General features: G+C 39.2%; 1 long non-coding RNA gene across 1 annotated transcript in view; it reads left to right on the top strand.

The window, feature by feature from the left end:
• The window catches only part of LOC138917265 (uncharacterized), a 46,193-nt gene extending 36,022 nt beyond the window's left edge, over positions 1 to 10,171 (top strand). Inside the window, exons 4-5 of the long non-coding RNA XR_011425019.1 lie at positions 6,204 to 6,300; positions 8,789 to 10,171. This is a non-coding gene — a long non-coding RNA (uncharacterized lncRNA). The remainder of the gene's footprint in view (positions 1 to 6,203; positions 6,301 to 8,788) is intronic.
• Positions 10,172 to 17,408: the final 7,237 nt, after the last annotated feature.

Below are 17,408 nucleotides of genomic sequence, written 5' to 3'. Positions count from 1 at the left end.
ACTCTGACTTGAAAACTTTCAGATTTTTAGGGATTCTCCCATCCCTTTCCACAAATAAAATTAGTGGGATGTCATTCAACTCCCCTCCTCATAAATCTTCAATAACTCCCCATTTCCTACCACAACTGGCTGAAAATGCTACTCCTTTAGCATCCTTTAAAAACAGGTTGGAATCGTCTTATCTACCAACTTCATTTTCAATTGCTACTGACCCTTTGTCCTGTTTCTCATCAATTTGCCCACTTTACTGTCTTGTGAAGATATGAGGATCATTCTTGAATGCCTGCCTTTTATGTTTTACTTTTTACCTAAAATACTTTCCACCAATGTCTCAGTCATCACTATTCTTTTCTTTGTATGCCTACAAAACTTCTTGTCTATTCCAAAAGTTTCAACATTTTGGCATGGTGCTTTAGTGGTTTTCTAAAAATTATCCCATCTTTAAGCTCCTTAAAGACAATATGGAAATAGATCATGTGAATTCTACATCCTTTCCCAAGAATCCTAGCCCAGAGATTAGACACACTCAGACAATGTAGGTGACAAGGGTAGTTCTGGACCAGGAATCAGAAAGCTTATCCCTATTTGTGTGATCTTGGATAACTCATTTAAGCTCCTGGAATGCAAGATTTCTATCTACAAATAGAGGAATATTAGAATAGGAAAAAATCCCTCAACACTTGTTCACGTCCCGTCTTCATGATTCACCTACTGAATCATTCCCTCAGCATATAAATAAATAGTAATACCACCATCAACTAGATGTCACGTCACCTTTCACGATCACTCCATTTTTCTGATACCCTTTATGGCAAGGCTGCTCAAAGAGGTTTTTCCTTTCTCTCTGAATCCATTTCTTTACTTCCATGTTTTTCCTTAACCCATTCTAATCAGACAGTTTGTTTCCTGCACCCTAGTAAACTATGTTTGTCAAGGTAATAAATCATCACCATTTTACCAAATCTAATGCCTAATTCTTAGTTCTCATTTGACTGAACCTATTAGCAGCATTTAACATAGTTGATCACATTCTCCTTCTTGAAATACATACTTAACCCGACTTCTAGGATACCACACTATTCGAGTTTGTCTCCTACATCACTGGCTGCTCCTTCACAGTCTTCTTGCTGGTTTCTTCTTTTTCTGAACTCTAAAAGTTGGAGTGCTCCAGGGCTCAATCCTCAGCCCATTTCTTTCAATCTACATTCATTCACGAGTCACATATTCAACTTTAAACGTCATCTATACATAGACCCTCATGCATATATCCATAGGTAACCTTTAATTTGCACTCCAGGTTCGTATACACTACTTCTGATTAAACATCGCCACTTGGAAGTCTAAGGGGCATCTCAGCTTTAACATGTCCAAAACAAAGCCCTTTAACAAAATCCACCCTCTTTAAAATCTCCAAATTTCCTCTTCCTTTACGCTTTCCCATCTCAGTAAATGGCAACACCTCTCACGCAGTCATTCAGGTGAAAAGCCTTGGAGACATCCCTGACTTCTCTCTTTTCAACCCACATATCCAATCCATTTGCAAATCCTATAGATTAAATTTTGACACTTATCCTGAATCTATTCTCTTCTCACCACCTCCATCATCACAACCCTAGTTGAAGCAAGGATCTACTGACCTAAATCTGTCACTGTGCTAGGTTTTTAAATCTACCCACTTTGGGCAGGGAAACAGCTGGATGGCAAAATGGAGCATCTGTGAGATTTAGAAAAATATGTCCCTTCTGTGGGCACATAGTTTGGCAGGAGGTGATTTTGCAAGGATTAGAAAAAGGCTCTCCTTCCTTTAGGTAAAAACAATCCTGTGCCAGCGCACAAAGCTCGAAGAGTGGAGCTCTAAATGTATTTCAGCCCTTACTTGATCCTCAACCTGCACGACTGCACTTGGCGGCCCTGAGTCCAAGCTATCTGTGTCTCTCACCTAGAACACTGCGATCACTTCATATTCACCTCCGCACTTCAACTGGCATCCCACTACATTCATTTCTACATAAAACTTCCACAACGGCATTTCTAAATTGTAAATCTGATAAGGATTTTCTCCTGGACCAAATTTGAGTCCAGTTCCTCTGAGCCCTCTTTTCCATGAGACCCAGGCTCAGGTCTGTCCTTGACCTGCTGAGTCCATTTTTACCAAGAATCCTCCTGAGTCAGTTTAGTCAGAATCCCCCACCCTCGATATCTTATCAAATTCCTCACCCCCCACCTTTGGTATCTGATCATCCTTGATATATTATCACTCTGGCCTGTCTTAAGCAAGAATCTTGTCAAGTCAGATTAGCCAGAAACTCCCTTACCTCTGATGTTTCCTCTTAGTAATTTTCCATCCCCTGGCTCCCATCCTACTCCTTGGCTATAAATCCTTACTTGTCCTTGTCATTTGGGAGTTGAGCTTGATCTCTCCCCCTACTGCAAAACCCCTTCTTGAATAAAGCCTTCCTTATCATCTTTAACATGTAGCATGAAGAATGTTTCTTTAACATAGCAGATCTTGGCACACTCTGACCTAAGATCTCCAGTGACTGCCCGTCACACCCAGAATACAATGCAAACTCATAACCATGGCCAACAAGCCCCTGCATAATATCACTCCTCCTCCTCCTTTACTTTGTCTCTTTGCATTATCTGCCATACTCACTCTCGTCTAACCATGTGGCTTTCTTGCTGTTTCTCTAGCACACAAAACTTATTCTGCCTCAGGACTTTATAGTTGCCGCTCTTTCTACCTAAGCCACCTAGGAGATCTTTGCATAGTTTATTACTTCAATTTACTCCAGTCCTCTTAAAACATTTCCTTCCTGAGTATCCTATATTTAAAATATCACACACACTCACACACACATACACACTTTCACTTTCCATCCCCTTACTCTGCTTTGTTTTCATAGAATTTATCACAACATGATATATTTTATACTCATTAATTTATTTTTTTATTATTTGCTTCTCCCTCTAAGTTGTACAGTTACAAAAGGGGATCATTTCTACTATGTCCTCCAATGTCTAGCACAGAGACTGGAATGAGCAGATACTCAATACTTGAATGAATGAAGGATACTTGCCATGTTTATATACCACCTTTCCTATTGTTTTACTTAAACTCAATGCCTTTGCTACCCATGTGGCTGTATTTCCGATGAAAAAAGTTGAAAGTAACTAACAGTAGCATTTGCCACAAATAGAAAGTAATCAGAAAAATGGATATATTGAAAACAAAATAGCATTATTGCATTTCAGTTAGCTATTTATAGTCAAAGACTGAATTTGGGCCTCCCTCTGTGAAAAAAGGAGATTACAAAGTATTAGAGAGGTCATAGGGACTCATCAGCACCAAGCCCAGACTTTCTTCTGAGGAAATTAAACTAATCAAGAGAAAACTAAAATGAGAAAAAACTTTTTTGCTTTCAAGATTCCAAGTTGTTAAATACCATGTCATTATACTACTTAAAACCATCAGAGCAGTTGGTTTTTCACACATTGCGATGCCCAATGTCTATCCCACTAGATGGCTAAGCCCTTCACACATCTCACTCTATGAGGAATAAAATCAGTTTGCCCAGGTTCACACAGCTGTTCAGGGCAGACTAACACTTGGAATCAGATTCTCTGACTGTCGCCCAGGGCTCTGTCCACTTAATTAACTCTCTCTCCCAACTGACGTCAAAAATATACCTAGGATCTTCCTACACACCTGCAACCTGGCGTTGGCCTTCCCTAAAGAGCTCAGATATTCCAAGACTCTGGCCATGAACTGCACTCACAGCTTACCCACGGGCTAAACGGAGGTCTAGGAGAGTAACAAGTTTCACCATCCTTAATGGAAAGTCAATTACACCACAGGGCTCATTTTTAACAGCTTACATCATTTGCATATATGCAATGAAGTTGATGTGCAGTTGAAATGACAGAAACAGATGCTTCTGCCACCACTTAATACGAAACATATTTTTCCACGCTGGTGAACAGAAGGCTATCAGCTGCAGAGGCTATAGGTGAAAAGGGTCTTAAATGTTAGAACCCACCGAATACAAAATGTCTCCAAACTTTGCCCAAAATGCATTTGTTTTGTTCATTTGAATGCTACACATTCTATATTGGGTGAGGTTATAAACCCCACTGCTTAATGATTGTCCACAAGTTGACATTTTCACTCCTGCTTCTAAGACATAAATATCCAGATTGAAAACCTGAGCTTCTATGGAGGCCTAGTAAACATTGGTTCATTACAAATGGTTGTCATAGCAATAAGCAGTGTATTACAAAACCAGGATAGAACAATATATCCACATGCAATTTAGATAACTTAAATATCCAATCAAGAATATTTAAGATAAAATTTTAAATCCACTATAGCATGATGATGATTTAAACGTCTGTATTCAGAAGGTTTTCCAGCCTTAATTTATTAATTTACTCAACAGTCATTTGTTGTCAGGAAGCAACAAAATACGGTGAATAGGGTAAGAAATTGGGTATCATATACTCCTGGGTTCATATCCTGCCTTTTCCCACTTACTATTTCTATGGCCTTGGATTAGAAACTTGGCTCTTCTGAGGCTCTGTTTCCTCTTCCACATAAAAAATGATAATGCCTTTCAAGGATATTGTGAAATTAAATTAAATAACATGTGAGTCCAATATAGTGTTTGACAGCTACCAGGCAACTAACAAATGTCAACCTACTCACCAACTCCTCTTCCTTCCCTGGTGCCAAACTCTCCTACCATGTGCTGCTATCCGTTATGAACACAAAGATGTGGGGTATAGTTGTTGACTCAGGAGTTCATAGCATGAAAAAAAGTCCAATTCCTTTCCACCTAGTGCCATACATGTGATTTCTCAGTCTGGAAAGCTGGACACAATTCTACAATTCTCTGGTGTCTCATTCCTTCTCATCCTTCAGATCTCAGCCTAAATGTCACCTCTGAAGAGAAGTCTGTCCTGACTGGCCCATGACACATACAGTTAGTCTTAATTCCAAGCATCCCATTTATTTCCTTCATGGTGATTATTACTATTTACATAGTCATTTAGAGAGAGAAGGAGAGTGTGTGTGTGTGTGTGTGTGTTTATTTCCTCCACTACTTCACTGAAAGAGGTCTGGGAATACAATTTTCCTGTTACTAATATCCCCGGTTCCTAGTCTAATGCCTAGCACTTAGTAAACACTCAAAAATATTTGTTCAGGGGCCCGCCCCATGGCTGAGTGGTTAAGTGGTCTCCACTTCGGCAGCCCAGGGTTTTGCTGGTTCAGATCCTGGGCGCAGACATGGCACTGCTCATCAGGTCATGTTGAGGCAGCACCCCACATAGCACAACCAGAGGCACTCATAACTAGAATATACAACTATGTACTGGGGGCTTTGGGGAGAAGGAAAAAAAAGAAGATTGGCAACAGATGTTAGCTCAGGTGCCAATCTTTAAAAAAAAAAATTTGCTCAATGAATGAATGGAGATACATGTTAAACAATAAGAACACATCTCTTTCACTTATGAAAATAGCATTCTAAAGTGAAAAACAAATATTAAACAACAAATTAAAAAACAATTGTTCAATTATAACTGAGATAAGAGCATCCAATACATAAAAGATACAAAGGACATTTATTTTTGAATGATGAAATATAATTTAATGTGCACTATAATAAAGGAATGTCCCTAAAATTTCATGGAGTAGCTGACATTCTGACCTGGGACTTGACAAATAAGTATAATATTGTCAGAAGCTGAAAGAGTAAGAGAGCATTCCATGATAGAGACCTTTCAGTAAACAAACTCACATATTGCATAGAACATTTGTCAAAAGGTAGAAAGAAATGTCAAATGGGAAAAAATAGGAATATAGTTCAAAAATAACCTATTAGAGAAAGCTTCAGTTTCAGCTCTGACATATAAAGACTTCAGAAATCATCATTCCCAACCTTGCAAAAAACAATGGACATATGCACACACAAAAATCAATGACTTTTCTTGGACTTATCAGAGAACTGAGTTTGCAAAGTAAACTACCAGCCTGAAATCTGGAGAGATAGGCTCATCTGGAGAGACAAAGCTAAGATTTGCTTTGTCTTCTGGATAGAAGCTGCTAGAGCCCAAATTTAAACGGTGTATTCTTTCCTAACACGGCCATAATAAATGACCACAAATTGGGTGGCTCAAAATAACAGAAATTTACTCTCTCACAGTTCTGGAGGCCAGAAGTTCAAAATCAAGGTGTGGCCAGGGCATTCTCCCTGTGAAGGCTCTAGAGAAGAATCTTTTCTTGCCTCTTCCTACTTTCTGGTGAGTGCCGGCAAATCTTGACGTTCCTTGACTTGTAGCCACATCATTCCAATTTCTGCCTCTGCCTTCATGTGCTGTTTCCTCTCTGTGTATCTCTGGGTCTTCCCTCTGTGTCTTGCCTCTCTGTGCAATATAAATAGGCTGATATTTTTCCAAATCATCAAATTCCAGTTCCATTTTGCTTAATCATTCCTTTCTCAATTTATCTCTTTTCTCTCACATTTTATTATAATCAGAAATCTCCCTCTCCTTTCTCTGATAAAGACACCAGTCATTCTGATCCAGTATAACCTCACCTAACTTGATTACATCTGCAAAGATCCTATTTCCAAGTAAGATCACTTTCACATGTCCTGGGGGTTAGGACGTGAACATATCTTTTTGGGAGAACACAATTCAACCCACTACAAACTGCCCTCTGGCCCCCAAAATTCATGTTCTTCCTACAGGCAAATACATTTACCCCATTCCAATAACCCCAAAAGACTTAACCCATTTCAATATTAACTGTAAGTCCAAAATCTCTTTTAAATATGATCAACTCCAAAAGTCCCAAATTTCATCATCTAAATCAGGCATGTGTGAGACTCTGGGAATATTTCCTCCTGGGGCAAAATTCCTCTCTATCTGCGGACATGTGAAATTAGAACACAAATTATCTGCCTCCAAAATACACTGGTGGGATAGGAATAAGAAAGTCATTCCCATTCCAAAAGGGAGAGGCTGGACGGAAGAGAGGGGTCACAGGTCCCAAGTCTGAAACCCACCAGGACAAATTCCATCAAGTTTCAAGGTCTGAGAACAATCTTCTGTGGCTCTATGCGCTCTCCTCTGTGCTCATGGCCCATGGCAGTGGCCCCATCCTCTCCTGCCTCTGCAGGGGTGCCCCCTCTCTCTCAGCTGGCAGCTCTGTCATTTGAGTCATTCTTTCCATTTCTTGAAGGAAAACACCTTTTTGTAATTAAGTAGCTTCACTGGCCCTCTTCCTGCCTGGAGAATCCCAGAAATCTGACAGTCTTCCTTCATTTCATCCCATCTTTCTCCCTTTTAATCCAAACTGGCAGTGGTTTTGGTAGCACAACATTCTCAAAACCCTATGGGTCTTCCAAGGATTTCAAGGACATCCCCACTGTTAGACATGAGGGTTCTCCACAGGTCCTCCTGGATAACCACATCTCTATTCCTCACTTTTGCTGAGATGGTTGATTGGAACCGCGAATCACACACCTAATCTCTCCAGCAGAAGGTGGCCCAGCTACATCCTTGGTGCTCACTGCAGAATATGTTTTAGCATCTTTTGGAATATAGGTAGGCTGAGATTTTTCTAAATCATCAAGTTCTGCTGTTGATTAAAAATTCCCTCCTTAATTTATCTCTTTCTTCTCACATTTTACTATAATCATCAAGGATAAATCAGACCAGGCCTTCAATACTTTGTGTGGAAATCTCCTAGGCAAAATATCCCAACTCATTGCTTACACGTTCTATTTTCCACAAACAGTAGAACACAGTTCAGCCAAGTTTCCTACTATTTTACAACAAGGATTACTTTTCCTCCAGTTTCCAATACCATGTTCCTCATTTCCACCTGAGACCTCAGTAGAAACACCTTTAACCTCCATGTTTCCATCAACAATCTCTTCAAGGTACAATAGGCTTTTTCTATCACGTGCCTCAAAATTCTTCCAGCCTCTACCACTACCAAATCCCAAAGCCACTTCCACATTTTTACATATTTGTTACAGCAGCACCCCACTCACCAGTACCAAAATCTGTACTAGCTTCCTATGGCTGCCATAAAAAATTATTATAAACTGGTAGCGTAAAACAACAAAGATTTATTCTCTCACAGTTCTGGAGGCTAGAAATCCAAATTCAAGGTGTAGGCAGGCCCATATTCCCTCTGAAAGCTCTGGAAATTATTCTTTCATTTTCTCTTCCTACTTTCTGGTAGTTGCAGGAAATTCTTGTCATTTTTTAGCATGTAGCTGCATCACTCCAATTTTTGCCTCTATCATCACATGGCTGTCTTCCCTTTGTGTGTGTTTGTGTCTCTGTGTTCAAATCTCCCTCTCCTTTCTCCGAAAAAGACACTAGTCATTGGGTTTATGGCCTACCCTCATTGAGTATGATCTCATCTTAACTCGATTACATATGCAAAGACCCTATTTCCAAATAAAGTCTCATTCACAACTACAGGGCTTAGGACTGGCAAAAGGTGAGGTGGGCAGGAGAGAGCTGAGTTGCCAAGTTTTAGAGTAATCAATTAACCAACAAGCCAATCAAAGTAACAGTCAAGCCTTTACTCACTTACTGCCATAGTAAAAGCAAAGGCCTAAACCACAGAGAGCACTGACCCTCCTCTGCCCTATTTTTCCCCATGGAATGGTGCTTGTGGAGGGCTAGATGGGTCAGCACAGATATAGGAAGTTTTCTCACTGCCGAGGACAGCCCCAACAAAAAACTCCTGTGTTTTTTTTGGACCTAGGAGACGGAAGGAAGATGAGCGGACGGACTAGAAGTGGAAAAGTACTGAGTACTGAGTCAGAGTGGAGAAAAAATGTTTTCAAAGGACCTTCCCCCAAGTGAGGAGGCCTTGACAGATGTGCCTGTGGAAGGCCTCAGTAAAAAGGCTTTCAAATGCAGGTGCCTAGGTTAAGAATGCAGATATGTGTAGCAGGATGGTTGACCAAAAGGGTCTGAGACCTTGACTGTGGCTTCCTTCAGAGATAGTTCATTGACTGTCCACCAAGTCTGGTGTAGGTCAGCTTTTCCTGGTGAGGCTACGGTTGGGCCTGAAAAATCACACATAGGCTTTTGGCCAGGAGGTGGGCTCCTCAAGAAATTGAACATATCTTTTTGCAGGGACACAATTCAATCTGCTACATACGGTAATTTTGACAAGTTTCTGGAGACTGAGTGTGGTCTGGTGTAACAGTGAGAAACACCTAAGGCTACAGTCTTAAGGGAACAAGATGCTTTCATAGGCTTTATCTCCAGGAATCCCACCAGGTGCTCACTGTGAAGATCTAAGAAAGATCCCCTCTTGGCTCTGGCACAGAAGAGAAAGAGTAATCGATGTGAAATACACCCAGAGCCTTCTCCATAACATAGACCTTCTCTCCAGAGAAAAAGACTTTTCCAGAGCCTTATCCTAGTTGGGCATTCCTCCTTCTCCAGTCCCCTCAAGCCTTCTTGTCTCACCTAAGGGGGAAAGAAATCATAGTCAACAGGGCTCAAGGCTTCAAGGAAATTAATTGGGAAGGCTGCAGCCAGGGAAAAAAAGTAGGAGACAAGGAGAATAAAAGGTATACCAGTGGAGTAACAATTGTGAAGCTCATCGCTCCAAGACACAGGGCCACTAAAAAACTGAAATTTAGTTAGAATATCCCCATACCTTACCACTACATAAAAAAAGCTCTGGTATACTAACCACGGATTACAGCTGAAAGAGCTACATGACAGACTCTCTCTTTGAGAAGGAGTACTTAAAGAAGCTCAAAGTCAAGAGAGGAGACAACAGCAAAGACCCAGAGGAACTGGAAGTCTCTGGAACCTACAGCTATAGCAATCAATAAACACAGCCCAAGCCCTAGGCAGACTACTATAAATCCTCATACCAAAGGCCTATTTACCTCAGTTTCTATTGCCTAACACAATAGCTTTCAACAAAATATTGCAAGCATGCTTAAGCTAGAAAAAACACAGACTGAAGAGACAAAGCACTCATCTGAGCCAGACCCAGATAGGACAGAACTGTTGGAATTATCAGACAGAGAGTTTAAAATAACTATGATTAATATATTAAGGGTTTAATGGAAGAATAGAGTACACATAAGAAAAGATGGGGAATGTAAGAGAGAGATGAAAACTCAAGAAAGAACCTAAAGAAAATTCTGAACATTCAATATTCAAAATATTGAAATAATAATGACCAAGAATTTTCCAAAATTAATGACAGACACCAAACTGCATATCCAGGAAACTCACAGAATAATGAGCAGGATAAGTATCAAAATAAAAAAATGAAAATAAAATAAAAACAAAAATAAACAAAGACAGAAAATAAAATATCCATACTTAGGCATGTTGTATTCAAACTACAGAAAGGCAGAGGCAAACAAAATCTTGAAAGAAGCTAGAGGGGAAAAAATATCTTACCTGTAGAGGTAACAAAAATAGGAATTGCAGCAGACTTCTCATCAGAAATCATATAAGCATGAAGAGAGTGGAATGAAATACTTAAAATGTTGGGGAAAAAAGACGCATAAAGGACTTATACCCAAAATATACAAAGAACTTTTAAAATCACCAATAAGAGAAAAACAATCCAAATTTTTAAAACACAAATGATCTGATCATGCACCTCACCAAAGAAGATATACACATAAGCAAATAAACATATGAAAAGATGCTCTACTTTGGAAAATACAAATTAAAACAATGAGGTACCACTACATAGCCCAAATCCAAAAACCTGATAAACCCAATCACAGAGTAACAGGAACTTTTATTCACTGTTGGTGGAAATGCAAAATGGTTAGCCACTTTGGAAGATGGTTTGCCAGTTTCTTATAAAGCCGAACATATACTCAGCTGAATAATACAATCCAGCAAACACACTTCTAGGTATCTATCCAACTGATTTGAAAACATATGTCCACACATCAAAAATAGTACATAAATATATATAGCAACTTTATTCATTAATTGCCAAAACTTGAAGCAACCGAGATGTTTTCAAAAGGTGAATGAATAAGCAAAACTATTTGTTATCCCACCCATACAACAGAACACTTTCAGGCAATAAAAAAGAATGAACTATCAAGACATGAGAAGATATGGACAGATCTTAAATGCATACTTCTCATTGAAAGAAGCCAGTCTGAAAAGGCTGCATGCTATATGATTCCAACTATGTGACATCCTGGTAAAGGCAAAACTATAGATACAGTAAAAAAAAAAAAATAGCAGTTAAAAAAAAAATCAATAGTTGCCAGAGGTTTTGAGGGGAGGGAGGAGGGAGAAATGAATAGGCGGGGCATGGAGTATTGTTAGGGCAGTGGAACTATTCTGTATGATACTGTAAAGGTAGATATATGACTCAATGCATTTGTCAGAACCCACAGAACTTTGCAGCACCAAGTATGAACCTTAACATATGCAAACAAAAAAAAATCATTTAGGAGGTCAGGGATCACAGGATGGAAAGCAGAACGTGACAAAAGAATCCAACAATTATACAAATATATGAAACAACTTCACAAAAGGGATTGGGTAAAAGATGCTGACTCTAGAACTTTAGAAATAAGTGGAATTTGAAATACTAAAGGCACAGGGAACTGTACATAAGCACTGTACCCCAGCTGATAAAGTAGCTGCCTACAAGGGTCAAGGGTATAGGTTAACAATTTTGAAATGATACTGTAACTGAAAACTTAAGTAAATGGATGGTGGATGGTAGGAGCCAGGTTTCTCATTGTTGGAATGGGATGTTAGAGACAAGCAAAGAGACAGGTTAGAATGATCCATGTAGTGATGGACTAGAGTTGGAGATATCATATGAACTCACATTTAGTTTAATAGAGAAAGAGATATATACAATATATAAATATTTATAGCTGTGTGTATACAGTTGTCCCTTGGTATCTGCTGGGGATTGGTTCCAGGATCCCCCATAGACATCAAAATCTGAGGACGCTCTAGTCCCTTATATAAAATGGCATAGTGTTTCCATATAACCTATACACATCTTCCCGTGTACTTTAAATCATCTCTAGATTACTTAGAATAACTAATACAACATAAATGCTATGTAAATAGTTGTTATACTGTATTGTTTAGTGAAAATGACAAAAAAAAAAAAAAAAGCCTGTACACATTCAGTACAGACACAAGCATCGGAGGCCTTTGGATCTGCAGTTGGTTGAATCCACAGATGCAGAACCCATGGATACGGAGGGCCAATCACATACAGACGTGTATTTCCTTGGTTTGTCAGCTGAGAGGGCCTGGAGACCATGGCACCTAGCACCCAGATCTTGCTAACACCATTCGCCAATGACAGGAACCAAGGCTCCTTGAAGGAACGGCTCACTTTAGGAATATGGCACGAAATATACAAGATGAGCCCGAAGCACCTTGTAGTGCCAGGAAGCAAGTGTTAAAACATCCACATAAACACACACACACATACACAATAATGGGATTATGTCAAAGAGAAGACAACCAACTGAAAGAGCTCCCAGCGGCCAAAGCTGGAACAATTTGAGCAAGAGAATAAAGTAATAGTGGACTATAACTCAAAGTATAAAATGCATATTCATCAGTTCAGACTGATATTAATAAGTGATTGAATAAATAAATGGGGGAGAGCAGGCTAATCTGTCCAAAAGAATTCCAGATAGTTTATATAGATCCTCCCTCAAGGAGATGGAGCATAACTCCCCACTCCTTAAGAATCGGCTGCTCCTGGTGGCCTTTTCCCAAAGAGCAGAGTATGAGAAGAGGGAAAAAGAGTAACTTTACAGGGAGAAACCTGACAGACACTGACTCTGCCAGGTAATCAAGGTCAATATCAACAGTGATAACTCATGTTGCTAGTGTGCTCCCTTGATAGGATGTGATGAGAGGCAAACTTTACCTCTACGGTCATCCTCCCAAAAACACATTATTCCAGGCTAATCATGAGAAAAACATCAGACAGATCCCACTTGAGGGATTTCTACAAAGCACCTGACAAGTACTCCTCAAAACTGTCAAGAACATTCAAAGCAAGGAAAGTCTGAGAAACTTTAACAGACAGAAGTACCTGAGGGGACATAACAACTCACGTAGGACCCTGGATGGGATCCTGGGACAACGACAACAAAAAAGACATTAGGTCAAAATGAAGGAAATTTGAATAAAGTACTAACTCATGAATTGTGACAAATATGTCTTATATGACACATGTGACACGTGACTATAATTATATACTTAAATGGGTTAAATATACAAGATATTAACATCAGGAGAAACAGTGTAGGGTGTACAGGAACTCTATACTATCTTCACAATCTTCCTGTAAATCTGAAACTATTCTAAAGCTAAAAGTTTATTTCAAAAAGAACTAAACATTTTCAGTGGCCACTCATGAATAAGATCCTACATATATCATCAAAACCCTCCCTCTACAACACTTCCAACTAGGTATGAAAGAAAAAGGCGAGTAAAATTCATATAAAGATAGTGATACCAAAGCAACTACTCCTCAAATCCACTTTCTTATCTTCATTCTTTTACTCACAAAAATGTTTCACTATACTCCTGAGGGCCAGAAAAAGGCTTTGTCTTGGCAAGAAAGGTGAAGGGGAGAGCAGTGTTCACAACTTTAAATTTAAAATGTGCGCTCCTGTAGCTTTACACTAAGGAATCACCATTTTTATTCCGACACTTTTGGCTGCCCATCTAACCAGGCATTATCCCTGTTTTCTTATTTTCTGGCACAGTTTACCCTGCATTATAAAAGCTGAAAGCATCAGATACTCTATCTTATCAGACAATTTTGAATATCAGACTTGGACATGTGACACAGTCCTGGGGAATTCTGCTAAGAGGCTTTGGGAATAGTTTTCCTTCCTAATCAAAAGACGTGTAAGGGGAAACTCCTCATATTTCCTCTTACATATATTTCATGGATGTAACTGTATGAGCACATGACGTCTGGAGCTCAGCAGCCATGCAGCAACCATGACAGGGTAATCCTAACAGTGAAAGTCAAACCATCAAGAATGGTGGTTCGCTCAAGTCTAGAAAAGCATCCTCCTTTGATGGCATCATCGAGCTCCTGAATTAGCTAAGCCTAAAATACGCCCCACATCCAGAATTCTTGTTAAATGGCTAATAAACATCCTTACGGCTTCAGATTCTTTTAGTTGTGTATTGTTACTTAGAGAGGAGAGTACCAGAACTGTTACATCTAATTATACCATTGCATAAATTTGCTCTTCTCCACTCCAACTTACGTTTGTCTACCTGAGGCTGACCTATATTATTCAAAGTTCAATGAAATTTTCAACACCTGACAATCTCATTCCAGGGGATGACAACCCTGCTCTAGTTCACTAACCTTTATTGTCTACAGCAGTGGTTCAAACAGCTCGCTGCCATCAGAATCATTTGTGGAACTTGTGCAACATTCAGCTTCCCAACCTCTACTTCAGATATACTAAATAAATCTCTGAAAGAAAGAAGTGTGGAAATTTGCATTTTTAATAAGCCACTCGAATAATTGTCGTAATCCTCTAAATTCAGGAAGCAGTGGTCCACACTGCATTGATAGTTAGTTCATTATCTAATCCCAGAACCAGATAGATTCGTAAGGTTCTAGAGGGCAGAAACTTAGCCTTAAGTGATACGTTTTCATTTTTCTGGTATATCTTCTGTCTTTTTCTGAGGTAGTACTACTTAAAGCATAGCCCAAGTCCATGGCAGGTCTAGAGATTATTCTAGGTGGCACAGTATATGAAATGGATGAATATGGTATGCTTATCTTAAAGATACGGCCTGAAATCTAATTTCAAAGCAGGCTTTAAGAGGTACTGGGGGTAAAATCACCTATAGAAAATTAAATAAAAGAAAAGAGCTCTGTGAGAATCACTTTGTTCCATTAGACACCAAGAATCCCTTGGAACTTATTTTTATATTTACCTTCTATTTACTATACATAATGTTAATTTAGACAAAAATACTATCGCAAAAGGGTAGAGGTGGAACTCAAATGGTTGAAGATTGGGGAAGATTGCTCTGTGGCATTGAATGACAATCTACCTTCTATTTGTTTTGCTGTCTCATACCAAATGTTACACATAGTAAGAAATGCATTATAAAAAGGGAAATAAAATCAAACATTTCACCCCCTGAAGAGTGAGGAGTGAATCTCTATGATCATTCACACATTCTGTCCTTCATTCATTTAACAAATATTTATTGAGCATTTGCTATGCAGCAAATATTATTTTACCAGCCTTTTGGATACTGCAGTGACTAAGCAAAAACATCTGGAAGTTTTCGTTTTTAACAGGCTATTCAGATGACTGTGATGATCCCTCAGGTGTAGGAAGCACCGATCTGTGTTACACGGATATTTAGTCATATGTTCATTAACGTTGCCCTCTTGGAACATATATTTTCCAGGTGGGAGAAGGTAGACAATAAACAAATTAACAAATAAATTAACAAATAAACATAGTATGACAAATAACGCTAAGTGTTGTACAGAAAAATGAATCACGGTAGTACCAATTTAGAGCAGGTGGTGTTATTTTATATCCAGTAACCAGGAAAGTCCCACTAATAAAGTGGCATCTGCACAAGATCTGAAGAAAAGGAGGGAGGGAGTCACGGGGACACCTGGGAAAAGAGTGTTCCAGGAAGAGGGATGAGGGATAAGGCAAGGCCCTGGACAGGGGGCTTCAGTGGAGACCAGTGTGACTGGGAAGTTGAGCTTTAGGGAAAAGAGTAGGAAATGAGGCTAGAGAAGCAGTGGAGGGGCCAACCTTGAAAGCCCATTCGGCCATTAAAAAGTGTTTGGTATTTATATTGAATGAAATGGGAGGCCAGTTGATGATTTTGAGGAGAAGGGCATAATCTAACTTATGTTTTAAAAAAATTACCCTGCCTGTTGTGTTGAGTGTAGACCACAGGAGGTGCAAGTGTGGAAGCAGAGAGACCTGTTAGATGACCAAGGCAGTAATGTGGGCAAAATATTCGGCAGGTTGAACTATGGTGATCATAATGAACGTGATAAAAAATGGATCAATTCTGTATGTTTTGACAGCAGAGCCAACAGGATTTCCTGAAGGATTAGAAATGGGGTTGGGGGAAAATAGAAGAATGAAGGATAACTCCATGGTTTTTGTTTTTGTTCTTTTGTTTAGCTTTTTTTTTTAGTTTTTGTCTGAGCAGCTGCGAGGAAGGAGTTTCTGTTTATAACATAGGGAAGATTCTTACAAGAGCAATGTTGGGGAGAAAAGGGCAGAAGTCAGAGTATGGTTTGGGACATACAATATTAAGTTTGATGCAACAATGAAGTGGAAATGACAAGCAGGTATTTGAATCTATGAGTTTGGAGTTGAGGGAAGAGGCTCAAGGTTGGAGACAGAAATTTTGGAGTTGTTAATATTTAGAAGGTATTAAGGCCATGAGAGCTGATGAAATCACAAAGTGAGGGAGTATGGATAAAGAAAAACACATCCCTAAGGATGTAGCCCTGAGGCAACTCAAAGAAGTGAGGGAGATGGGAAGGAACTAGCAAAGACTGAGAAAAAGTGCCCAGTGAGGTAGAAGAATCAAGAAAGAATGGTGTCCTCAAAGACAAGTTGAAAATTAGGGAATGAGCACCTGTGTGAAATAATCTGAAAGGTCAAATAAGATAAGATAAGATTGGTCATTAGATGAGCAAAAGGAAAGACACTAATGACTTTGACATGCACAATTCTGATGGAATGAGAGGAAAAATGCCAAGAGAAAATGAAAGGAGAGAAACTGGTCACATGTGATACAGACAGTTTTTCTAGAAGTTTTGCTTTGGAAGAGCTAAGGAATGGGATGGGAGCTAGAAGAGGAAGTATAACCAAGATTTTTTTTTTTTAGCAAATAATATTCCATCATACCATTATGCTGATGAAAAATTAGAGTGAGAAAATTGATTACAGGAAAAAGGAGAATTGCTAGCATGATGTTCTTGAAAAAGCACAGGAAAATGGGATCCCGTGGACCAGGGGAAGCGTTGGTCATAAGTAGAACAGATAGTTTTTCCATAGTAACAGAAAGGAAGGCAGGATAAGTGGATACAAACACATACAGGCTCATACATGTGGTAGCATCGACTCGTACTCTATACCAGACCTCAAACATCCCCAAAATCCACTTTTCATTTGACAAGAAGGAAAGATGGGTCACTATTCTGTTTTTCCACCAATAGTCTTTATTAGAGGATTTTAATTAGATCCAAATTCTGAATGAAGGTAGGTTTACAGAGGTGTTCTAACTCAATTAGCTGAAATAGAAAAGTACCAAAAAGCAATATTCAGAGGTATAGTCAATTGAAAATATCTTGTCTCCAA

Source organism: Equus caballus, chromosome 14, assembly GCF_041296265.1.
Source record: "Equus caballus isolate H_3958 breed thoroughbred chromosome 14, TB-T2T, whole genome shotgun sequence".
NCBI lineage: Eukaryota > Metazoa > Chordata > Mammalia > Perissodactyla > Equidae > Equus > Equus caballus.
The sequence above is the reverse complement of the archived record's forward strand: the minus strand, read 5'-3'. Positions and strand labels throughout refer to the sequence as shown.